This window comes from Lissotriton vulgaris, chromosome 3_2 (genome assembly GCF_964263255.1).
Source record: "Lissotriton vulgaris chromosome 3_2, aLisVul1.2, whole genome shotgun sequence".
In the NCBI taxonomy this organism is placed as follows: domain Eukaryota; kingdom Metazoa; phylum Chordata; class Amphibia; order Caudata; family Salamandridae; genus Lissotriton; species Lissotriton vulgaris.
In genome coordinates this window covers 86,506,144-86,531,983 of record NC_141690.1, presented here as the reverse complement: position 1 = coordinate 86,531,983, position 25,840 = coordinate 86,506,144, and the positions used below count along the sequence as shown (strand labels likewise).

The window sequence follows — 25,840 nt, the reverse complement described above, 5'->3', positions numbered from 1 at the left end:
GAAGTCCCAAACAGAATGGTAAATACACTTCACACCTTCCTGAAAGCAACAGAATGTCTACTTCTGAGCTTAAATCTGACTTTGTTTTTCTTGCTCCCGATTTGATGGATTCATTGGATCCCTAGGTCAAAGATGTCCTTGATGTTTTTTCTTTTGAACAATGCTTGCATACTACAAGGGGCATATGTATTAAAAAATCATTTTGCGAGTCCTCAATAGCGATTTTTAGCGAATCGCTATTTAGGACTTGCAAAATGCAATTTATGTAGGAATCTCAATAATAATTGTGATTCCTACATATTCCTTAATTGCGACTCACAATTAAGGAATACCTTCCCATTCATTCCTATGGGCCTATAGGCCCATAGGAATGAATGGGAAGACATTCGCAATTTGCGAGTACCCATTACGTTTTTGCAAATTGTGACTGCAATTTCAAGGGTGCAGGGATGTCAAAAGGACACCCTGTTGCATCCCTTGAAAATGTATGTGTATGTTTGTGCGCCACATGGCACTTTGAAAAATGCAAAAACATGAATTTTTCGAAGAAATCGCAAATTACCAACTTGAAGTTGGTGGTAATTTGCAATTTCTTAGGGCAAAATCACACAACTTGGGTGCTTCCTGCATTGCATTTAAGAAATCGCAATTTGCGATTCTTTAAAATCATTCACAAAATAGGGAATTGCAAATTTTGAAATTCCCTATTTTGCTAGGGCCTTCAGGGATGATACATCCCAAAAGGCTTTTTCCTGTTCGCAAATGGCTCGATTCTGAGAACCTGCCTGTTTGCGTTTTTGTACTGGCTTGATTCATTTCCCCCCTAAGAGATTCAAGCATGTATTGGAAATCTTTCATGCACACAGTCTTGGTGCTATGATATGGAAAAAACTCACCATGGTCTTCGGGAATTTAATAAAAGTAAAAGGGTAATTAGAGACCGGTGTTTTACTAGATTTGTATGCTGAGTTTGTATCTTCTTATGGTTTCAGGTATAATTGTATCTTATCCTGCCGAAATAAAAAATAAAAAAAATATTTTCAGACTATTTAATTATGATTGCTCAGCAGTAAGAACTAGTTTGGATTAGTGGAGCCTGAGTCATTAATTAGCAAAATATGCCTCAAAATAGTCGATGGGTACACATTTAGAAAAGTGTTGATAAATAGTTGTTCTGGGTGAATAAGGCTTAAGCTAGTTGAATCTCCGGCTCTGGTGATTGCCGGATGCAGCAAGACCATATATAGTCTGAATCAGTTACGGAAGCCCATATTCCAGGTCTAGCTAATTGGAAGTGCAGCGTTGCCCAGGAAGCCAAGTTGCATCAGATGCAGGTGCTGCAAGTCTCTATAGAACTGTTTGGCTTCCAGATATTAAGATGGTGCGAGTCAGTTTGAGAAGGGTGTGGTTGGAATGATTAGAACTAGGTTTAAGAGTTGGAATCATCAATTTAACTCTATTTGAGTGTCCTGACAAGGCAGAGTCACATTTCAGTATGTTGGCTGGATCTTAAAGATTCTTTAAAAGTAGTTTCCAGACACTGTGCGTCAATGGCCACTCACACAGACTTGTGATCTCAGGGAAACAGTTGCAAATTGTAGTCAACCTAGCTCCCGTTCACACCTTCCAGTCAGCAAAAAAGGAGCCCCAACAGAGAGGCACACTATCAGGGTCAGCTACTCCCCCACGGACATCTAGAAGTAGTATCAGCAGGTCATCTCTTTCAGCATGCTTGGCATTAAACATCTCTCTGAGACAGGCAGAAGGTTTCTATGTACATACCCTTGAGAAGCAATTCTTGTCTTAATCCATTTTACTGAATCACCTTTTCTACTTTGTTGCAATTTCACTTAGCATCATGCCCTTTTGTATCGCTTTGTTCGCCCTAAGTTGGCAGGGTATGCTCAGACGTGAGTCCCTTGCTCACTTGGCCACTGGATTCAAGATAGCCTGGCTGTTGAGGATTATGAATCCGAAACCGGTCCCAGGATGCTTGTTTCCGGTCCAGGGAAGACATGGCTTGGCAGTTCGGGCTGGACTGTTCCCATGAGGCACAGGGTCAGATTGATTTGCATATGGCCATGTCTGAACTGGGGTGGCTGAGTGAGCTAAAGAATGGTGATGGATTAAACCCAGATCAGTTGACTGGGGGTGAGTGTATGATTTGCTCAAACGTCCATCATCCCCTTTTGTATCGTAATTTCACTTAGCATTCTTGGCTGGTTTAATTCTTTGCTTTTGGTACGAAGGGCTTTATTTAGAGTGTGGTGGACAGGGCTCTTCATTACTAAAGGGGCAGATGTCCTCAAACTTGTGTTTCCTCCACTCTATTTCGAGTTATGTAAGCACCCTGACAATGGAGCGTTAGTATTGCTTCCCAGAGGGCCTGTTGTTTATTGGGCTGATGGTCAATGTGCTTCAGACTGTCCACCTATTTAGCGTGGAGATTCAAGCATACCCTTTTCCTCTTTTGGATTTGCAGGGTAGTCCTGCTCTTTCCAAATAGGAATCTAATTATATGACTCCCACATGCTGGGAGAAAACTCCCAGCATGTTTGGGACATTTCTTTTTAGTTGTTTCCATTTTGGGAAGTTAGTTTTGAAAAACAGAAATCTTTGCTCAGTGTCTTCAGTGGAGGCACTGTGATGATGTTTTTTCTGAGGCACAGAGCTCTTCACCTGCCTAGTTGTGATCTCGAAGAGTGGCGGTCAGTCTTCCACCAGCTCGGCAGAGTGCATCCCTCCACTGCAATACTCTGAATAAAGACTCTAGTATATCTGTGGAGTTTCATCCAGTTCCTCCTTTTAAGTGAACGTACTCATTGTCTATTTGGGTCCTGAGATGCAGAATTATTCTGGCACAGGTGTACACTGTCAAACATGCGGAAATAAGAAACAATTTAATATTTTTCTACCTGTGGACAAAAGTCAAAGGCAAATGAAAGATAGCTCACTGCTATTAACCTCTGAAAACAGGTAAATAATGTTGTGGGCATAAGCCAAAGTGAGTTACTACAATCTAAAACCTAAAAGTATTGTTAAAAAGAATGCATCTCTGAAAGATCAAACTGCTCTCGCAGTCAAAGGAGGGCTCTTCTAACACAACAGGATGCAAGGTTTCATAAGTTTATCTCTCAAAGTAAAACATGCTTAATAGGGGCAACTGCTTAATTGACTGATGCAACTGACTTAATGCAATGAAAATAAATGAGAAGGACTATATAGTTTACTGGCTGATAGGGTGGGAGGTATATTTTATTGCTTATGTGGTAGCAACAAGCAGGGTAAGATTAAATACAAATGAAATAAAACCCTTTTCACCTACTCAGACCTGCTTTCACACTATGATGTTACTAGAACTATAACTATACATGCACTCCAGTTCAGCACTGACAGAAAGGACACCACTAAATCAAGGTGAGAGTTATAAAGTCTATTGCAATTCCTCTGCCACCCACCAACACATTTCTGGACTTAAGTTATAACACTGTGCACTGCCATGTTTTTACATGCCTCATTGATGTGGATGCAAAACTAGTCATGGTTTTTACATACATAATTCCTCAGGGAATGTGACTGTGACTAAGTAAAATATTGCTTTTAAGGTCTTGGGAGTTAACCCCTTTTGAAGATTCCACAATAAGTTGCTCTTATTTAATCCACATAACATCTGCATCATGTCTGGCATCTCACCACAAACTTCGGCCTCTGGCTGTTGCTCATCCATGCACCTGAACACAATCTGTAAATGGAAAGCCAAGTTATTTTTGGCAACAGCAAGCAAGGATACTACAAAGCAGTCTTTCATATTATTTTCTTCTTCTTCTTCTTTCTTCTCTGAGGACCATTTTGGAGATTTGTCAGCTCTGTTCTCCAGTGTTTTTCAACCTTATCCGCAAATCTTTTCAAGGTTGAGGAGTTTTTATGGAAAGCAGCTTAGACGTTTCAGGCACCCTTACCTACTGCTGAAACACTAAGTCCAAAGTTTTTGACTAAAATCCTGCTGATGCCTTCGACTCCAGATCCCATGCTGGCATTCATCAAACTACTCTTGCAGCCAGCTTTGGCTGCTCATTATATTTTGTATTAACATAGTTTGGATTTCTATACCAATTCAACTCCGAGTATACACAAGTTACTTCTTCAGGAACCTATTGTGTTATTATATGAGGAGACTGACCCCAGGGTAAGTTGATGCATGGAGATTATGAAATCAAGAAGTTGGCTGTTAGTGCAGGATATATGTTTTACATATCCCTCTATGTAGCATAATAGCTACTACAAAGAATAGTTGCTGTACTTATGCTTAGTATTCTAGAAGAGAAGAAAAAGCTGTGCTAGACAGCAGGTTATGCTTGATTGGCAGGAAATCAAGGTGGGTATCCAATGCTTGCCAGCATGATAGATGTTGTTTTTATGTCCTTGGATATAATTCTGATGACCGGGACCAGTAGCATTTCTTATGCTACTTGGTTGACTTGACAAGAGCTGATTGGATGGCAAATTATTAAATGGCTATCAGAAAACAAAGGAGAAGGACAGTATGAGGTCAAGTGGTAAATCCTTAATATATATTCATGGACTAGATACTGTATTCTGCTATGATTAACTCCAGTAATTATGCTGATTGCTCATTACAATAAGAGACTGAGGAATGAGAAGTTGCTTGGCTAGTATAAAATTAAAAGAAAGTGAACAGCGCTGCAAGGTGTTCTCTGTAGTGTTTACAAGCAGGCTTGTAGGTGTCTTCAATGAGAAGCTGTTGAATAAATGCTATTTCCATGTTTAATGAAGAGATGATACAGCACTGGACTGCATTTAGAAAGGTCAGAAATCAAAATGAGGCAAACAGTGCTAGGAATTGCTGTTTTTGTATCCATACATGTGACTAGCTGATATGCAAGGATGCACATCCATTGTGACAGGAAGAAAGTAACTGGACAGCAAGCTGGTGCTTTGATGCTAGTGCTTCTCAGCATGATAGCTGCTGTCTTCATACTCATGCATAGGGGATTGGCTTCTGCGATGACTAGCTGAAGTGGTCATACAGCTTCGGTGTTCTTCAAGGTGAAAAGAGACTGTCTTGAGAGCATTTGTCTCTTGTCTTGAATTCATTGTTGGCAAGCTAGCTAATTGAGTTTAGCACCGTTGCAGAAATCTGTGTTCCATCTGCAAATACATGCAGTGTTGACACTGCATGTTCTTTTCCTTTGGCACTGTCCATATTTATACAGTATTGTACCTTCTTTACACATTTTCCCACATTTACAGTTGACATATATGTGACCATTACTGTCTGCACTCTGCACAGAGGCAAGGATTGGATGTGCATGTCATCTGAACATCTTTAAATCCACTGACAGGCACTGTGACAGACTCTGGCTTTCTTCATCCTCTTCTCTATAGCTTTCATGAGATACCTGGACATGACTCTGTTCAAAGTGTGCACTATAGAAACAAGCATTTGCAATGCAATCTGTCTTGCCTTTGGGACCTCATATGTATTTAGCCATGCAGCACATTAACCCAGGTACTGAAACATCTACTGTTCTTTAACATGGAGGGAAAGTAAGCGCCAAACAGCATGACACACTAGGTATGGAAAAACATGGAGAAAAATATTGCCTTTCAGCGTGAAATGGTATAGTCCAAAGCTCTGTTTTTAATGTCAAATCAGGGCCTTCGCTGGTCATATCACTGAGAATACAAGATTTGAAATAAATATTATTGTCCAAGACAATTTATATGGACTGGAATCTAGAGTATGCTAAAGTGATTCTGGTATTTTACTGACCTCTGCTGGTCATTTTCTATCAAGAAATTTAAATAAAGGCAGTTGCCTGAAAAGTTAAAACAAGCATCTGCATAGCCAATAGGTCTCGCCTTTGGGACCTTATAAGTTTTTAGCCATGCAACAGTTGATGCTGTTGCACCAAGGAAATTGTGCTGGATAACCAAACACTTATAAGGTCCCAAAGGCGAGACCTATTGGCTGTGCCAATGCTTGTTCTTCATTACCACACATGAAAGGCCCTTTAAATACACGAGTCAGACCTTTTATCAGTTACCACCACCCGCAGCCCAACAACTTGTAGAATGGCAGTTAAAGACTCCCTATGTGCAAGAAGATGAGGTTGTTCCAGCTATTGTAGGTGGGTGAACACTGGCTTCCCCACCCTCCTGTGGAGCAGTTCCCTCTCACTTCAGAAGTCATTCTTTGCCAGTTCACACCTTTGAGATGATGCAGTCTGTGTGAGAGACTCTGCGTCAGCTGTTACTGCCTCTATTGGTGTGTTTGGGGGTGGAACCCCTTACATGTGGATCTGGTGTGGCCAGCAGTGCTACTTCCAAAGCCTGTAGTTGGTTACAAGTTAAACACACAGCTTTTTATGTGGGAAGGTCAGGTGTGAACGTTAAAAGCAGGAGCACTGGACAATTGCGCGTCAATTGCCCTTATTAGTGTTGTATGATGGGTGGGTGTATAGCCTCTTACCTCCTTCCCCAGACTCAGTAGAAGCCCCTAAACAGGTCATACACACTCATGGTGAAAGCAGGATCCCCCGTGAACTGAAAAAGGTATGGTTTAAGGCCATGAGACACTGAAACTAATAGTGCGTCAGCTGAGCCTGCTAGGACTGTTACGTAACTACTGTTACGTAACTATGTCGTAAACTGCTACACTGCCGGAAAACGAGAGGTAAAGACTGTCGTAAAATCTCACCGTGCTTGATTTGTGAGGACTCTAGTGCATTGTTAGCTGAGGACAGTGGGTCGACCACACCACGACACCGGAAACATGCTGTTTGAGTTGGACGAGTTTAAAATAATTTCTCTTCTGCTTAAGAAAATGCTACAAGCAGCACCGCCATCATTCAAAATTATTTTAATACGTTTGTGTCTGGAAGTTGGAAACTATTTGTATATTCCATCGAGGTGGTGAGGGAAGGAGTTCCTGCTGGGTATTGCAGGGGTGATGCCACCGATTTACTAATCTGGCATGGGGTTGTATTGGTACTGCCTACACAGGGCTTTAAGCGGGCCGGGTCCTGCCTGAATGATTAATACATTCAACGCATGGAAGGTTATAATCCTGCTTGACCTGAACGTTTGTACTGGACTTTAAATAATTGCACGCTTATTAGACGTCAGTGTTAAATTTGACAGCTGTGACCATCGATCCCTCTCATGATTTTTGGCCATATGTGTTGATACACAGAAGAGTCTTTTTTAGCAAATATCATTGTCCTGAAGATGGGCTGAAGAATTGAAACCACAAGACCGAATCGTCGACTCCACCTTCTATTCCAGAGAATTGTGTGATTCTCTTGCCACACAATTTTTCATTAGGAGATTTGTCGTATATATTTTGTTGGAATGGTTGCTGGTCATGAACTGTTAGTATAATTTGATTTTACTTCCTTTCATGATCTTTTGCTGATTTAATTCAGATGTATGCACTCCCATTTGACTATACTTTCAAAGAATTAGGATCTGTTTTTCTGTTTTTTGGTTTTTTATGCTTATTGAATTCATTGGTTGAAGTTGTCTATTGACACCTGGGTGTTAGTTCCAGATGGACTAACCTTTCAAGTGATTCTATTGAGATACATTTATTGCAAACAAATTCCCTTGTTGGCACCTATTACCTGTTATTGTGCTCAGCACTGGCAGTTTTAAAACAAGTTGAATCTCGCATGGAAAGTTCCATAGAAAAAGGCCTTTGGTATAGGTACTAGAAGGAAGCCCTCCGAGTCCTTTTCTATCAATACCACCTGGTGCTCCCCAAATACCTGCAGAACGGCTGCTACCCCAGCCAACATTTTGTGTATCAACATCGACAAGCAAGAGGATGTCACCCCAATCCCTTGTAGAAACACACCTGTACCCACTGCCAGAAATCAGCCACTGGGGCCTAAAAAGCAGATTAGTAGAGCACCGTCTTCTGGGGAAACACGCCTCAATAATAGTACAGAGGTTGATACTTTTGGAGCAGCTCAAGCCGGCAGGAGCACAATCGAGGGACACTAAGTGGTGCATAGGCGCAAGTTAGAAAACACAAAAATAGGCCAAGGGAGCCCTTCCGTTACTGACCGGTAGACACAATCTTTCCCTCTCCAAATGCTCGTTGTCCCAACGTCCACTCTGACTGCACACGGTCGCGCAAGCACACACCTCACATTTCATGCAGGGCAATAGGGAGATGCGATAGTGGCAAACAAACCAGAGTCTCCAGCCTCTGTGTCTCCTCTACAGAATGCACATTCCCGGGGGTCAGGAGATATGCACACATGGATATGCTGGATTTGCAGACAGTGGTTTAGTCCAGCAAAGTCAGGGATCGACTATCATAACACGCACCGCTCTGAAATGTAGACTCTGAATAAGCAGGTCTTCTATGACGTCAGCACAAGGAGACGGCAGGCATTGTAAGGTGAGATGGTTTCCCCAGTGTTGATTGTCTCAATGTATATTTAGTCAAAAGTTTTTATAGTGATTCTTGTTTTTGTTTTCTAAATCAAATAAAAAGTATTACTCAAAAACAGCTGTGCATGCTGGTGTGTTATAATAACCACTTTAAAAACAAGATGGGCAGAAACCAACGAAACAAGTTTGACGAGGAGAGGAGGAGGCTACAGGTGGAGGGGAGAGAGGAGGGGGCCTGCGCATGTTTCCCTTGCAGGAGCGAGTACGGGCACCATCTGTTTGAAAGTTAATTGCAAACGGATGGTTTCAAAGCTCGCTCCGCAAGGGAATCGCCCTTGAAAGCAATGCAAAGCATGCACGTTTTTGGCAGAAAAAGTGAATCGATTCCTAAAGGTCTCCTCCTAAGCAGCGCATGCATGCTGCGTAGGCGAGACCTAAAAAGAAGGTGCCTCAGCAGATAGCAATTCTGATATTTTAATGACCTCTACTGTTTGTTATCAATACAGTTAAATAGAGGCAGTTGAACAGAAAAAAAGTCCCTAGGGCTGATCTCCAGAGCCCACAAAGGACACACACATATAAGTATTTACTAAAGTATATAAGTATATACAAGAGGTATTGAATGCTCGACCTAAAAAGCATGTTTTGTATGTTGCATACAAAAAATATTATGGAAACATAGCAGTAGACAGAAAAAGAAAAACACATTTAAGGAATGCAAGGTAAAGTAAAACATAACTGCATCTCTGTCATTAATTACCTTAAAGGTTGTTATAGTCACTGTTGTGAAATCAATCAAAGTATTTTTGCTTGTAAAGTTAAGTATATGAAAATAGGGCCTCCTAGGTGCCAATTTGAAAGTGCCCTGCTTACAGCCTACTGGCAGGAACCAGTCACTGTATAAATGGATGTCATGAAGTACAACAGGTTTCTTACCTTTACTCCTAGGCCACACTCGCTGTGTACAGCATGATCTCGGATTCTGAACAGAGGCAGACTAGTGTTAAGGTGAAAGGGGTAGCTTGTTGTGTCTATGCTTAAACAATCCTTTTAAAATCAACATGCTAAGGTGTACTAAAAAATTAAGGAATTGGGCATTTTAACACAAATTAAATCATTTAATATTTTCCTTCCTAACACTCAAGCCATGCTCTTGGACTGCGGAGCTGGCCTGGGCATTAGCAACATGCCACTATCAGGCCCAATTGCACATTATACATCTCTTTGCCCCCGTACACTTCCACAAATGTCACAAACGCAAAATTAGAGAGAGTGCCTCCTTGAGTGAACTTTCCATTGAATATTGTAGTGGAGAATTGTGTTGGAGATGCTCTGACACCCACCCACCAATCCTAGGCAGGCAAATGTGTACATTAAGCACTCCATAGCACCACTGTATTCATGTTGGCGAGGTTGCTGACTTCCGAGTCTGAGGCCATCCCATACAACTATTTCATTTATGCAATGAAGCAGCTTAATGCGTGGAATTGTTTTTGTTTTAAATCTGTTTTTATTATTTTCCACATAACTGTGTACATATTTATGACACATACAATGTTATTAATAATCATACAAACAAGTAACATCTTGGCGGATCAGCAAGTACGCTTTTGGCTGTACAAGAAAGTCTATAGGGCCCCAGCCGAACACTGCATTCGTATACAGTAGGGAAAGTTTGTAGAGGAGCGTACATGGCATAGCTATTTAACCCAGGCAAAAGAAAGGGGTTTGCCACAAAGGCAGATTTCTGCCAGTGTTCAAGAACAAAGAAGAACTAGGAAGAGCATGGTGAAGAAGTGAAGGAAAACGGAAGGGGAAGGATCCAAGGAGGTCGCTGCTTGAGGCCATTCTATAGTCATTAATTATCATGGGCATTTATAGTGGCATCAAGAGAGATAAGAGTAATGTAATAAAAGGGATGGGTGATTAAGAAGTGGGTATCCTCTACGTAGATGTGGTCTGCTTCATTCTATGAGTGTAGCCCCTCATGGTAGCAAAGCGTCGTCAAAGAGCTGCAGAGCACGCAAGTGAGGAAGGAGAGAGCGGCAGCGCTCCAGCTTAGACAAATGCAGTATTAGTGGTTGCCATACGTGTGTAAATTGAGTATCGGAGTGTGTGATGCAGCTGGTTAAGAGCTCCATTGCCATAGTGTGCCAGAAGCGGTGAGCCACATCAAAGCTGGCGGGGTCAAGGGTTTCCTCCAGTGCTGGGCGATAACCTGCTTGGCTGCCACTAGCATGTGTAGGATCACATGCCAGTCAGAATGGATCATAGCTTTAGGAGTTTGGGGTCGGATCCCAAGCCTCATTAGGTACGGCATGCTCTGGATGTGGAACCCCACCGCGTCTTTGATGTGGCTCAGCACCTCCTTTCAGAAGAGAGTTAATAGTGGGCTAGCCCACCAAATATGTATTTATGAGCCCATGTCAGAGTTGCAACGCCAACACTGGGATGCGGAAGTGGGGAACATTTTCTGGAGGCAGACTGGTGTGTAATACCAGCGGGTCATAACTTTAAAAGCCGACCCCTGTTGGGTGATGCTTCTGTATGTCTTGGGAATATCCCACCACAGCTGTTCCCATTGCTCTGGAGGGATACCAATGCGTGGCATTTAAATGAGCGTAGTAAACTGACCAGTGTCCTGAGGTTAGTTGGAAACAGGGGTTGCAAGCAGAGCATCAGAATTCGGAACAGCTTGCCTCGGGGGTCGTAGACCCGAAGCGACCCTCGTTTAATCTTTGTCGAGGCATAGGTTCTTGCCTGTTGTACAAATGGGCCATGGAAGTGGTGCTCTTGGAGCAGAGGACACAACATTTTACTCCCTGTACTACTTGGTTCCCAAAAAGGACTGCCGTCTCAGTTCAATTCTAGAACTATGGCTCTTAGACCTCTTTATTTGAGAGGATAATTGCAAAATGATGACCCTGAGCCAGAACTTTCTAACCCTCAATATGGAGGACTGACTCGTGTCCTTGGATATGCAGGTTTTCCAATTTACTACAAAGTCCGAAAACTACTAGTTTGTTCTCCTACCATTTGGTCCAGTTCTTGATTTCTTGATTTGTAAATGAGAGTGTTGTGGCTTGAAACTCCTGCTCATAAGTCTGTGGCCTGTGAAATTTAAACATAAGCCTCTTTATCCAGTACCAGGCAGTTCTTGCACCAAAATCAGACTCTTGCAAGAACCTACTTTCTCCCTCTGTGAGGGTATTTTCGTCATTCGTCTTTCAAATTTGTGTGATTTTTACCTTTTTTACTCTCTGGAAATAACTGATGCAGAAAAATAAGTGCCGGTCCCCAAAAATACATACCAGTGGACCCTACCAGCAAACACTGGTTTAAGTTAAGCACTGATTTGGTCTGATGAGCACAGATTATTTATATATTGAAGACTAGACTGGATCGCTTTCAGGATGGATTCCATACCATTTTCCGGTGGATTCTCAACTTCTGTTTCAGTATCTGACTGATTCGCTTGGCCTCGTCCGATTTTCCGCGGCTCAAAAGGCTGTTTCGATTGTTGCCTGTCAGGCTTCCCCATCTCGTGCAACGTCGTTTTTCCTTCCCAATACTCCAGCAGCGGCGTACGTATATTGTGCAGTCAGAACCTTCTTTCACAATCCTTAATGTCGTGCCCAAGGGCCGTGTGATAGGTTGTGTTATTTTCCCACAATCTCTCGGTGAGGCCTTCTGTGTTGTTAGCGTGAGGAGTAGCAGGAAGGGTTTCCAGAATTACGAACGGAGATCTGGATAGGAGCCCATCGTCAGTGGCTTACCGGTAGGGAGCAAGCATTTTATATACTACCATGGCGGTCATGGCACTTCATATACAAAAACCGAGGAAGCTCCAGTAATGTCACATGTTATTTCATAGCAACTCCATTGATAGCATGGATCGTTTTGACATCTGGATGCCTCAACGTATTGTCTTGCTGCATTCCTGCCGCATTAGCACTCGTTTCCTAACTGGCGCGCAAATATTTAATGTCCAAAATGGCCGCCCTCAGTGTCTCCCATTAGCTCAGGCGCCATATATGCAGCCACATCCTCCTGTATAAGTTCCTCGCTTTGTGTCCAATGTAATATACAGATTGCTGCAACCTCAGATCAATGGGCATGTATCACTGAAGGTCATGAGCCCAGTTCAGTTACATATGCACCGATGTGATACTAAAAACGAGCTCATAGTGAAGAGACAAATGGCTGCACAGCTGCCAAGTAGTTATTCCGACTCGCACTGACACAGTGATTTAGCCCACGCATGGTCGCCTTGTGCGCACTTACCACCTGCGTGATGTTGGTGCGATTGCCGTTGTATACACGCTGTATCTGCTACTCGCGGTGATTTACATCTAAAAGGCACTGGGCGCCGCCATCTTGTTTCATGCCATGTTTTCTCTGTTTGCTTGTCGTTCTAACCTTCATATAGGCTGGCAAACTTGCCGCTGTCTCCTGCAATCTCCTCTATAATAATAGCAGACATGCCAACCCTCCTGATTCAGGCGTGAGACTACCGATTTGAAGGCTAGTCTCCTGCCTCCTAATTCCTACAAGCAAAAACCCGCCATTTTTCCAGCCTCCGAGCGTAGCTGTCCGCAGAGTCGACAGGTTGTTCTCTGCATATCGTCAGTCTTTCACTCGTGCACACCACACCACATTTACACCGCGCCGTCCGATTTCCGATATTGTTGCTGGATACACTGAAATCGCCCTTATTTCGGTGTAAAGACGCGGATCATGGAGCTGTCCGGCGGAACTGCCGCATTAGCCAGCCATCCTGCAGTGAACCCTCTAGCCCCCCCCCTTGATGGGCACAGATTATTTACCAAAGTGTTGGCTGTTGTGGCAGCTTGCCTCAGGTCAGGAGTCCAAATATTTTTGTACGACTAGCTTGTGAAAGTGGGGCACCTTGTTCTTGTCATAGATCATCTTCACCATACTATGACGCTTCTGCACTACCTGGACTTTTTCATAACAGCCCAAAAGTCCTACTTTTGCCCCATGCAGAGGTTGAAAGTCATAGAGGTAGTTCTATACACAACCTGCTTTAAAGGCTCTTATTTTTTTTTAAGGACTGCAGATATTTGAGATCCAGATTTTGCAAGTCTTTTATCTATTGCCCATCATGGCTTCATGCACACTAAGTTGAGGATCTGCGAGCATCACAGTAATATCAGATGCAAGAAGAGTACCACAAAACTTACCACACATTTCATTGAGGCTAACCACAATCCTAATGATATTAGGTGGACAGTGGTAGAGCAGATACACGCTGGCACCAGATTACATGAATCCCTGTTTGTAAAAGAACAGCGGTGGGTATACCGATTGTCTACCCACCTACAAGGCCTAAACGATAACATTCTATGGGGAACAGTAATGCACCGCTGATATAAAACCGGGATTCTGTTCCATCTTAATATCTTTTTGTCCAAGTTCTGCTATGTACCGAGTAACAGACCTTTCTAGTAACTTGATTCCGCTTGGGAATAACTATTCAGTTGTTAATAGTCAGGTCTGTTAAAAAGGTTTTCATTTCTCCCGGTAGAATACCTCTGGTACTCATGATACAACACACGCGTTCCATCTGTGACCTTTTCGCTTGTATCTAGACGTGCATTAACATTTGTGCAGGGACTGAGGATTGATAAAGTTACGTTCTGATTCAATCGTAACTGTCTCTTTAAAATCTAAATACCGTCTACGAGTGCTCTACCAAGAGACTTGTGCTAGGATTCGTTGTCCTTTGACACATGACCTATGTGACTCCATATCCCCGCTACGGCAATACACATTGGTTAACATTCGGGCGGTGGTTGTGCACTGTGTTGGTCACAATGCGGGGAGCCATCGGAGTGAAAGTGAGTAATACCTGCCGTAATCAAAGATCACGCCGATAAACTACTCCTTTTGCCTTCCTTTCTGAATGAACAAGGGATTATGGTGGTCGACGTGTATTGTGATGGCATTTTTATTCGCCCACAGATCCCTCCGATGTGAAGTAACCCCCACCACTTTGCCCATGACGTGAGACAGACACTGGTTTCACGTAATTATATTTAACTTCCTTTGATGTGCTAGCGCTACTGGGTCCACGCTGTCGGGTGTTTTGGTTACCTCAAGTACCGGCTGGGTACTTTTACGCTGTAATTTCCCTGCACTTGGTTTTAGATAAAAGTCGTGTTCTTTGATATTAGCAGTGGCGATTTATTAATTAATAACACGCTACATTGTCCAAGTATTTCTGGACCCGATGGGGGTTGATAGGAATAACACAATGAGCTTAACATATCTCCCCACACAATTGTTCATTACGAATGTAATAGCAATTTTTGTCAGAATCTGTTTGCTCACCCATGCATGGTATTGACAGTTGCATACCCATGAGGCATAGTAAAGTGGAGTACACCTCGATACAGTGGTATGAGAAAAAATGCTTTTTACGCTTAATACTGGCGGTAACATGTCTGTTTGCATATGCTTTTTTCTCCTCTCTTTCCACAGACCCTAAAAACCTGGAAATCCCAGGGTGAACCGGTATTCAGAACCGTGAGTTGTGAAATACTTGAGGAAACGCTGAGGTTAGGGTACGCCTTAGAGTGCGCACACCGCCCAGTGTTTGAATTTTGTTTGGGCCTGATGAAAGCTCTGCCTAATTGGCCTCCAAGAGCAGAAACATGTCGACCATTTGACCTTATGATTAGGATAAGCTGACTCAAATTTATAGTCTATATTGTCCTTCTCATCTTTTTAGTCAGGCGCTCAAATTGATCTTCATTAAAGTTTGGTTTGGATCAGTGTCCGCACCTTTTTTATTCTATCACGATCACTATTTTCACTGTTTTTATTCGTATCCAGCTCCACTGCAATTGCAGGTGTCGTAGCACACCAGATAGGTCTTTTACCTACCTGGTGAAAAATACCCAATGATGAAGCATGTCACCCAATAGTTGGGTGAGTGAGGGTAATACAAAAATGTTTTGTTTATTTCTTTCACGTTTCACTTCACTTTAGGCACTTTTATATTGCTTTGTTTCCATAGTCACTCCTTTGTTGTTTGTTATATTCAGACTGGGGTAGAGGAGTGTCCTTTGAACCCTTTCTCTCTTGTTGTTGACACATACAAATACTTATAGCCAACAATTTGTTAAGTAAATGTAATATCTAGAATTTCCGTGCCTAAGGGAAGCTTGCTTTGGGCCCTCCTCGAACAGAAAGTAATGCAACTTCAGCTCTTGGGCCCCATCTCCCAGTAGTTAAAATTTTCTCAAATAGTTCATATGTTGTTAGTCACTATTATAACTTTTAAAGAAATCTTAGAGAGATCTGTTAAATCGTAACACCAAGTCATCTTTCACTAGAGGACCATGAGAGGGAAATTCATTCTGAAGTAAAAGACATGATCTTCTACTGATTGCGGTGTCCATGCGTAGATCTCTTTGGGATAACGTGAATAGAATGTGCCATTGTTTTGTTGCCATACGCCTTACTCCGACTGGTTCCCTGCGCGAATGCTTGTCACAGGCACTGCTCTACTCCTTGCCACTGATTTCACTTATTTCACAAATCCTGCAGAAGGGGCCAGAGGATGAAGCACAAGTGCGAGAATGATTTTTTAGCAAATCTTTTGAAATTCAGATTCTTCCTCTCCTACTGGGGGAAGACCTTCTTTTGCAGCAAGATGGTTGGTTTTACCACCCCATTCCTAAGACGCTTTGCCTGCACATGCAGTGATTGAGTGATGCCTGAAAACTTTATATATGGTTTCAGGTCCAATATTGTTAATTGGTGTGAGTCAGAGGGTTGGACTCCTTCAAGTCTTGCCTCCCCGGCCTTCTATGCTTTGTGCTTTACCATACCTGACTGGGTTTGGCGGTCACCATTCTGAAGGGATATTTGGCTGGTTTGCCAATTGTCTTGTGTGCATAGCTTAATTTGAGCCTGTGGTTTTCAGTGCTCAGCACCAGCTGTTATTACAGTTGCTACATGGTGCGGCTGTTTGTGTAATTTAAAGATGAGCAGAAAAACAGTTGTTTGTTAATTCAATATATATTAAAACAACTAATACTGCCACCCAAGCAATTTTTAAAGCTTTTGCAGTCTCGAACATTCCGATTTGTGACACTTGAAGCAGTGTGATGGTTAGCAGTTGTGTGAGTACAGTGGCAATGTGTGGTGCAAGCTACGGTGCCCTCCTGTCAAGGGCCCAGCACGTTTTTTAATACAAATTAAGCACTGCTTGTGTCCCCCCAATCAACCCTCTTTGTTTTGATCACTTTTTCTTAACCCCTTCGGTGCTCATGACAGAACGGTTCCGTCATGAGAATCGGTTGGCCTGTGCTCATGACGGAACCGTTCCGTCATGAGTCCATAAGCCCAATAGAACGTTCAGCACAGCGCAGGAATTTGCGCCGCGCTGAAGAGGTTAATCAGTCCTGTAATACTTGTTTCCTCCCACTCCTTTCATTGTCCCACAGCGGGAGTTGAATTTGGTGTTACCCTTCCTATATTGCACAGTAGCAGGCGGGACTGTGGAGTTATACTTAAGTCTGAGTTGCCATAGGAATGGTATTTATTGTTTTGCTTATACATTTGTAGCAGTTTGACGAATCTTCACTAAACTTTTTTTTTTAAAGTCTATCCACCCCAGCTCATCCTAGACAGTTTTGTATTTTGTATGTGTAATAATATGTCAGTTACTCAGTTTGTTTGATTAATTTGAAAACTGTCTTCTTACTGGGCCATCGAATTAAAGGCCCTTTGGAATGATCACCTTTCACTGCTTTCTGTCCAGACAAGTTGGTGTTTTTTCATCTGTTCATCTCGTCTACCAAAGGTCATGTCTGCCTTCCACACTGGCCAGTTCATCCCTCTCAATCTTTCTTTCCACCTGAGCTCCCCACCAAGGAAAAGAAAAGATCACTAAGGCTGGACCCCTGACATGCTGTGGACACACAAGACGTGATAGAATGGACAATCTGCTATTTGTGGGATTTGCTGGAGCCAAGAAAGGCGAGGCTGCCACCGAACATACAATTTCATATTGGGTCACCTTGTGTGTAAAGATCTGTTATGACTTACCCAAGAGAGATCGTCTGGGTGACATCTGTGAACATTCCATGAGGACCATGGCAGCTTCAACCATTCTCACCAAGGGAAAAACGTCTCTCAGCTTAGGCATATAGTGATTCATATTTTACTGGGGCTGTGATCCATCACTTCCTTGATTAATTGGCACTATTCAATCACACCTCCAAAATGCACAACTCGTTTTAATTGTGAGGAATCTGTGGGTAGTATTACGAATCAGTAGCAAATTCTGCTTACCCACAGTAATGACTTTCTGGTGGATCAGAGAATGGAATCTATTATTGACAGCTGGAGGTCTCACTTGAAGCAAAGCATGCATTATGAGTGTCAGAAGGAAAAGTCCTCTGTAAGGGAAAAATTGTCTACCCCTTTCCTGAGTGCCCAACTGTACAGTTGATGTATCCTTAACAAGGCTGGACTGGCCGTACCTGGCATCTGGCGTTATCCTTGGAGGCTGGCAGGAGGGTAGCCGCTTCTATTACCGGGGGCCTGTTTTGTAGCACTGCAGCTGTGCAGTGTTCCTTCCATATCTAGCAGTTTTCAGGCAACAACAAAAGGGCGGAGATGAATCTGGTGATTAAAGTACCTGCTGGAGAGAGATCCTAGTTTTGTCTGGTGTCAGTTTGACCTATCTAAGGTAGCGCAGAGGTTTAATATGCCTGCTGCAAAGAGTGTATACTATGCAGATCACAGAACAGTATTTTATGTGCGTAGCTCAGTGGGTATATCGTTAGTGAGCACATCATGTTACAATTTGTAATCTAGGTTAGAAAGTTAGTTTTTCTTCTTCGTGTCTTTCATTATCCTAATTTTGTTAAAAAGGGTTTGTTTGGGTAGAAATACATTCTTATTAGTAAAGTGAACCCTAACCACTGTGTTACTTTCTGGATCCTGAGTTTGTGCTTCCAGAGGCTAAGGGCTCTTAAAAAAAGCCTATCAGTATGACTGTCGTGAATCCCACACCTTGTAGTTCCCTCTGTCTTATGTAACATTTTCTATACACTGATTTGCACACGTGTGATTAATTTTCTCTGTATGTGTGTGTGTGTGATGTAAAATGCTCCAACACCCTACGCTGGCATGAGAGGTACTATAAAACCAATGAAATACATTTGAGGGAGGGGCTATGGAGAGATGCAAGACACTGTTAAAGGGTGATGATGCGGGAATCATTGATGAGCCCCAATAAAGATTGCTGTGTTCTGGTGCACTGTAAGGTCATCATTTACTATGATTTAAAAACGTATACAATTTATTATGAAATTAAAAATGTGTTGTAGAATGCACCATTTTCCCCCAGATTATATTTGGGTTGGAACACTTGCAAACCCCTTGTAGCAGTAAGGCTCTCTCGCTGTGCCGGTGCTGCTTTGGGTTATAGTCCGCTCCTGATCCCTAATACTGATTTTTGTTGTCATAGGCAAACACTGTTCATGCATATGCCATGACATATGCCTGTCTCACGGATTGCTGTCCTGATGGACCCGAAGGGGGCACCCAAACCTCATAGTTCATAAGCGTGATTGTGGCAGCATACTGTGTAGTAGTGATCAGTAGGAGTAAACAGTTCCTTTTTACCCTCTGCCACTGAAGTGAGGCCTACAACGTCACTCATCTTTTTAAAGTTCCGAGGCTATCTGCTTAACTCACTCTTGGCATACATCAGGTAAATGTACTGCGAGGCATAGTAGTGACCCTGTGCTGAATATATGTGTGTTTGGGAAGTGTACAATACAAGGGTAAAGCACTACTGTTTAGTATATAAATGGTTAGTGCATATAACAAGTGTAGATATGTCTGCATGTGTGCATACGAGAAGTAAATTGCATTCATGGTGAAGTTTTGTGCAGCGTGCACATGGTGAGTACAGAAAATCTACAGCACTGACCAGTGAACACAGATTGAATGTGTGTGCTGAGTGTATGTGTGTCTGTGATGGCACAATGTGTGGAGCTGACAGTACTGGAAAGTATGTGTGCTTTGTATGCACACTGAGCACAAGTGTGCCTGCAATGATATATTACATGAAGGACCCTGGGTTCCCTGAATTCCCTCAGAAATGCTTGTGCATTGCTGCATTCCTGTGAGCTGGGTGGGACACACACTGGAGGAAGGGAGAAAGATGTTCCTCCTTTACACTTCAAAAGGTTGATCTTTGATTTAGTGAAGTGTCCAGACCTTTTCCTTGTGATCTATCTTGGTAAGGAGAAGGTCCTAATAAAGAAATAATAAAGAGTAAGGCTTGGAGCCCAGATTAACCTTTTGATGCACATATCAATGTGGCTGACATCCAGATTTGAATTCTGGGTACTCCCACAACCTGTGTTGTGCGACAATCAGCTTCAGAGACTTTCCTGCTGTGACAGGCAACCTTTCAAGAGTTCAAGATGAAAGAAGAGAACGAAAACTGGCAGAAACCAACATAACATTTGAAGGTCTCAGACTCTAAATCACATTTGGTGTCTGTAAAGGGAATGTAAGAAGGGGAGTTTGAGACCCCAAATTTGGTAATCTGCCAAGCAGCCAGACGGACTGTGTGAGAAGAGGAAGCACTGCAAGACTTCCGCCTGTGAGCAGGACTGGGGTCCAAGGGCTGCTAGTCTCCCAGCTGGGTGAGGGACTATTACCTAGGGAAACCAAGACCACCTGTCCTGGTGCCACAGCACCTGCCTGCTTGCCAAGACCAGTGTGCCCTGTGAGGAAAAGGAAAGCATTGGAGGAAGCGAGGTGCAGTGGGAAGGCATACAAATAGGAGTCCATGAGGAAGATATGAGGAAGTGGCTTTGCATCGATCGGGCCGTAGCCCTCTTCAGAACTGATTTGGTAACCACTGTATGCCAGGAGAGGGCCACCATGGATTGAGCCACTCATTGAGTGCTGTGTGGGAAGTGACAAGTCCTTACTGCTTCGTTGCGGTGACCCTGTATGGGAGAGGGAGCCACTGTTAAAGGGATTGCTACAAGCATGCTAAAGCTTGTGACCGTCTTAATGATGGCCCTGTGTGCCAGGAGGGGCCGCCATGGTGTGAGCAGTCTACACATGAACATTAAGCGATCTCTGCAACTTCGTATGACAGGAAGGACTGCCGATACCAATGTTGCCAGGAAGTTTGGACAGTTGCCTGGGAAAAGACTAAGGCTACGATCAGCGGGTCGATCCTGGACATCGAGAACTGCCCCTGACTGACCCTCGAGGACTGTCAAGGATGCCACATAAGACATCACACCTTCACTAGCCTCTGGTCAGGAGCCGGAGGATCACATTTCCCACTCGTCCACCCCACCCCCTCCCCCCATGTGTGGAAGATTGCCTTATGGCCTCTTTGCGAGCTGGGAGCTTCTTCGATCTCTGGTAGAAATCAGTTTTCGCTGGGCTGCTGCATGTACCTTGTCCAGTGCAATTTCTCTGAACGGGATTAAGACTTGGGAGTGCACCCAGTCAGGGCCCTAACTGCTACGCTGAATGTTTTGTGATGCAGAAGCGAGTATGACTTTAAAATGGCCTGTGGGCCCCCAGGGTACTCTCTGCTGATGGTGCTGTGGTACCGTAGACACTTCAGACTAATTCCTAAAGAGCCCTCAAGGAACTCTTGAGCACCACCTGCTAGTGAGCATTTCCTTAATGCAGCCACCAGTGAATAGGGAATAATCCCGACCATGTTACAAGGAAGAAGGTGGGACAGGTATTTGCCTGACAACCACTAAAGCCCCCACCTCAAGGGCGTTGCTTTGTTTTTGACGAATGTCGGTATTCATTTGCATGTGTAGAGTAAGAGATACAATAATTTTTCTTATAAAAACAAGTATTTCACTGGATATTGATTTACTGGCCGCACTGTGTGCACTTTGAGTTAAGAGTTGTGTTCACTAACCTCTAAAGAAAACTTCCCCCGTGAAGGAGTTTTTGACTTCCCATCCACAGCTACCTATGCGAGTCAAGTGCAGAAGGGGTACTTGTCTCAGTTGCTCATGGTCCTTTGTAGATCAGGCCACTAGCCAGCAGGAGTAAAAGACTTCAATCACCTCCGTTGGGCACAGTATGTGTGCCCTCTGACCCTCTGAAAGGGGTTCTGACAAGGAGCAAAAAAACACTAAGTGGTATGATAGAGGTCAGCATTTTGCTTCATCTTTTAGAAGTAAACCCAAATGTACCAAAGCTTCAACCTTCCCATTAAATCTAAAATTCTTATTTATTATATTTGTCTGTGAATTAAACAAAAAAATGTATAATATATGTAATTGTTCGATCTAATATTGTTTCTGCATTTTTATCGTTTTGAGGTTCAAATATTGGAAAATGCTTGGGCTGGGATACCCGGACTCCTGTTGTAGTGTGAGTCCCCAGAAGTGAAAAGGTTAAGAACCACTAGATTAGATTGAGCAGGCCCTAGATGCAGGTTCAAAGCGTAAATAAATGTCATTCGTTTGTGAGCTAACATTTCAATGCGATAACATATGAGAAAAAAACTGTATTGTTGGTTACCAACATCATATATTTGTGCCTTTTTATTATTACAGATTTTTAAAGTTTACATTTATTAGGACAATTTGTACCTAAAAAGTTTAAAATTGTGTCTCTTCCAAATGTATTATTCATGTATACAATTATTCGCCAAGTCATCAATAATATATTCTCTTGTTTCTGCCACATTGGTTGTCTAGAGAAGAACTGTAGATACCTCCAAGCTATCTCAGCATTGCACTAATAGGAAGCGGCGTCCCCTATCTGACAGTATTGGAAGGACACCACCCACCCCGATTTGAGCCCTATCAAAACGTACCCATTTAACCTATGTTTGTGACATTAATGAACTCAATGGCTGCCCTAATCTCTGATGTGAAATCTCTTAATAATAAACCAGTCAAACTTTAGTACATAATCTAAAAGCACATAGAATATCTGTCCCTAATATAAAGTCAATGTATTGCTCTCTATATATAAAAGGTGCATGGATTATCCTGAGACCTTTGGCGATATTTTATGTAAGTTTTAATGCAGAGTAATATGGCAATTCTGTTTTCCTTTTAACCAGGAGGCTGGAATGCAGATGGAAAAGGTCCCAGTGTCTGGGACACCTTTACCCATCAGGGAGGTGGTCGTGTTTACAAGGACCAGACTGGCGACGTGGCTTGTGGCAGCTACACTCTGTGGGAAGAGGACCTGAAATGTATCAAACAGCTTGGATTGACTCATTATCGCTTCTCCCTTTCCTGGTCACGTCTGTTACCTGATGGGACGACAGGTTTCATCAACCAGAAAGGTAATTGTTTCTTAAAAATAGAAGGCAGCAGCTTTAATTCAAGGTTATTGCTACAGTCTGGAACACTTAATTCAGCCTGCTCTGCAGCATGGCTTTTAAATTATAACTTTTCTTTCAAGATTCTAGTCTTGACAGAGCTCCTTATATACCTTTTTAGTGCTTTAGATTGTCTTGAGCATTTACCTTTCTTTTGTAAAAGGCTGATGCAAGCAATGAAGGTGTATTGCTCCAGTTGATGTGTTGCTTTTTTCATGAACTCAAGAATGAATGAGTGAATATATGAAATTGTTTGTGGTAACCTGCATTATGCTTATGTGTTTCTCTGCTACTGTAGTGTCTGTTTTAGCTGCTTCTTGGTAAAGAGGTAAGTACCGAGGATACAGCTCTGTTTTCTTTGACTGGCCCAAAGAAATTTTTTGCAATCTAGTGAAGATTTGGCAAAAATATTTTCGATAGGATTCATTGCAATGATTGCAGGGCAACAGGCAGTAGTCACTTTGGAGTCATAGACAGGGGTGTAACTAGACTCGAGCTTCTGAGAGGGGTATAACAGATCGACCTATGGAGGTGGGCTTAGCAGTGCAAACAATGGGCTATTGCTATTCTTAGAGGCAATATTAGTAAATAGAGTGATACATTTTGCATTTTGAATATACTGGTGAAGCCCGATATATTTACAACATGATTTAGTGGATTTGACTCTTTTTATAGTCTACTGACAGAATGGGATAGAATGATTTGACAACTAAAAATAGTTTTACAGATTTCAATTCGGAGCACTTTAGTATAATTTTTTGCAGCGCTATTGCAAGGTGACAGCCCTTTTTCCAATGTTAACCCCTTCGCTGCTAGGCCCCCCGCCCTGTGCTAAGCCTTCTTTTGGCTATTTGGGGTGGTTCGTGCCTAGCCCCCTGTAACTTTTTGACCACATAAGGTATCCATGCCAAATTTGTGTCCTTTTCTTCCAACATCATAAGGATTTTAAAGGAACCCAGGGTTTAGTGATTCCCCTGGAGGAGATCCAGACATTTGCCAAAATACAGTGAATAGTTTTTATGGGCCGGGGAATGGCAAAGAGATGCTGCAGAAGTAAGTGTCTGGTTTTTGCCCTGCTAATGGCTTCAACAACAGGTTTGTGCTGCTGAAATCACCATCTTCCCAGCTTTCAGGGACTAACATACTTATCTCACACAAAAATAAAGGGTAGAGGGTATTCTACTCCACTACCTGAACGCTCTAATAATAACCTAATCACACTAAGAGGGGACTAAGAGGGGTAGAGAGGAGCAAGGATAATGGATAGAGTACCCATGAGGCAGTTTTAACATCACTTCCACTGCACTTGTCCTCATCACGTTTTCCTAGTCAGGGTTGGCAACACTTTGTACTCACCTTCTGTTTATGAACGTTTTTGTTTGTCTGTACTGTTTTATGTTACCCCCATCCCTATGCTCCACCCTGTGTGTGGCTACACCAGGGTGTATTGTAAACAGACCTGATGATGAAGCATGTCACACACAATTTTGTGTGTAAGTGAGGGCAACTTTTACAAACTCTGTGTGTGCCCCTGCATGCTTTATCTAGATCCTTGCCCCTCTCTACCCCTCTTACTGACATACTTATGCCATAAAACCAAAATGTTTTATACAGTTTTGGCATTTCACTGGGACATAGCTTATTATTGCTATTTTTTGTGCTTTTAACCTCCTACCAATTAATGGTAGAAATGGGTATAAATGCAATAATGGATCCTGGTAAGCTATACATTCCAGAAAATTATTCAAAATTCTGGATTCAGCAAGAGGTCATTTGTGTAGACCCTTCAAGGTTTTTTTAAAATAGAAACTAATAGCTAAAAATAGGAAAAATTGAAAATGAGTAAAAAAAAACAGCCATTTGTGCCTACGTTTTTACCTGTAACTTCTTCCAAGTATGACAGATATTTGAAAGCAATATACCGTTACATATGCTGGACCCTTTTGTTTGTGGGGATATATAGGACTTGAACCCGAGGAACCCAGAGCCAATAACTGAGCAGTGTCTTGCAGAGTTTTTAAATTGTGTACTGGGTATATGGCAATTCATTTGGGAAAATAAAAACTGTGAAAAATCGGTATGAAAGACTCCTACTTATTTCCAAAATGGGAACAAAGTATAGAGTTTATAAACAGTAGCTATTTGCACATCTCTGAAATTGTGGGTACCCATACTAGCATGTGAAAAATAGGACATTTTTCAAAGTGACTTCTTGTTTTACACATTGTCTTACATTTGGAAGGCAGAAATGCATTGAAAGTAAATAGGTAATAACAGTTGCTCCACAATTCTGTGTTTCCCTAAGTCTCCCGATAAAAATGGTACCTCACTTGTATGGTAGTCCTAGAGACTGTGACAGGAAACGGCCCAAAACGTAACATGGACACTCCACATTTTTACAGTGAAAACTGACCCTATTTTTGCTAAGTGCCTAGCTGTAGATTTGAACCCTAGCTCTGCTGGTACCTAGGGAAACCTAGCAAACCTATACATTTTTGAAAACTAGACACCCAGGGGAATCCAGGATGGGGTGACTTGTGTGGCTCTCACTAGGTTCTGTTACCCAGAATCCCTTGTAAACCTCAAACTTTTCCTCACATTTCTGTGATAGATAGTTCTGGAATCTGCGTGGATCCACAAAATGTCACCCATCCGCATTCCCCAGTCTTCCGATAAAAATGGTACCTCACTTTCCAACAATACCTCTCCCAAGTGTTTTGGTGCAAGGGGGGCTGAGATAGTTCCATAAGCTTCGAAACAATGAAACTGAAACTAAGTATTTATTTTGTATTTGTATTTGGTGGATTTATAAAGCGCAATTGTTGCCCGTGGGCGTCCAAGCGCTGAGGAACCAGCTAAGGGAAACCTTGGAGGAGGTCTGGACCGCATAGAATTACAGAGGGGAGTGGAATAGGAATGTTTTTAGCTGTTTACGAAAGGATGAAAGGTTGGGTTCAGCTCTGAGATGGAGGGGGAGGGAATTCCAAGTCCTTGTGGCATTATAGGCGAACGTCCTTCCGCCAGATCTAG

At 42.6% G+C, this 25,840-nt stretch overlaps 1 pseudogene across 1 annotated transcript in view; it reads left to right on the top strand.

Moving 5' to 3' along the window:
* The window catches only part of LOC147725357 (cytosolic beta-glucosidase-like), a 328,336-nt pseudogene that overhangs the window by 15,649 nt on the left and 286,847 nt on the right, over positions 1-25,840 (top strand). Inside the window, exon 3 of the transcript XR_015309776.1 lies at positions 22,547-22,774. The product of XR_015309776.1 is annotated as a cytosolic beta-glucosidase-like (transcript). The remainder of the gene's footprint in view (positions 1-22,546; positions 22,775-25,840) is intronic.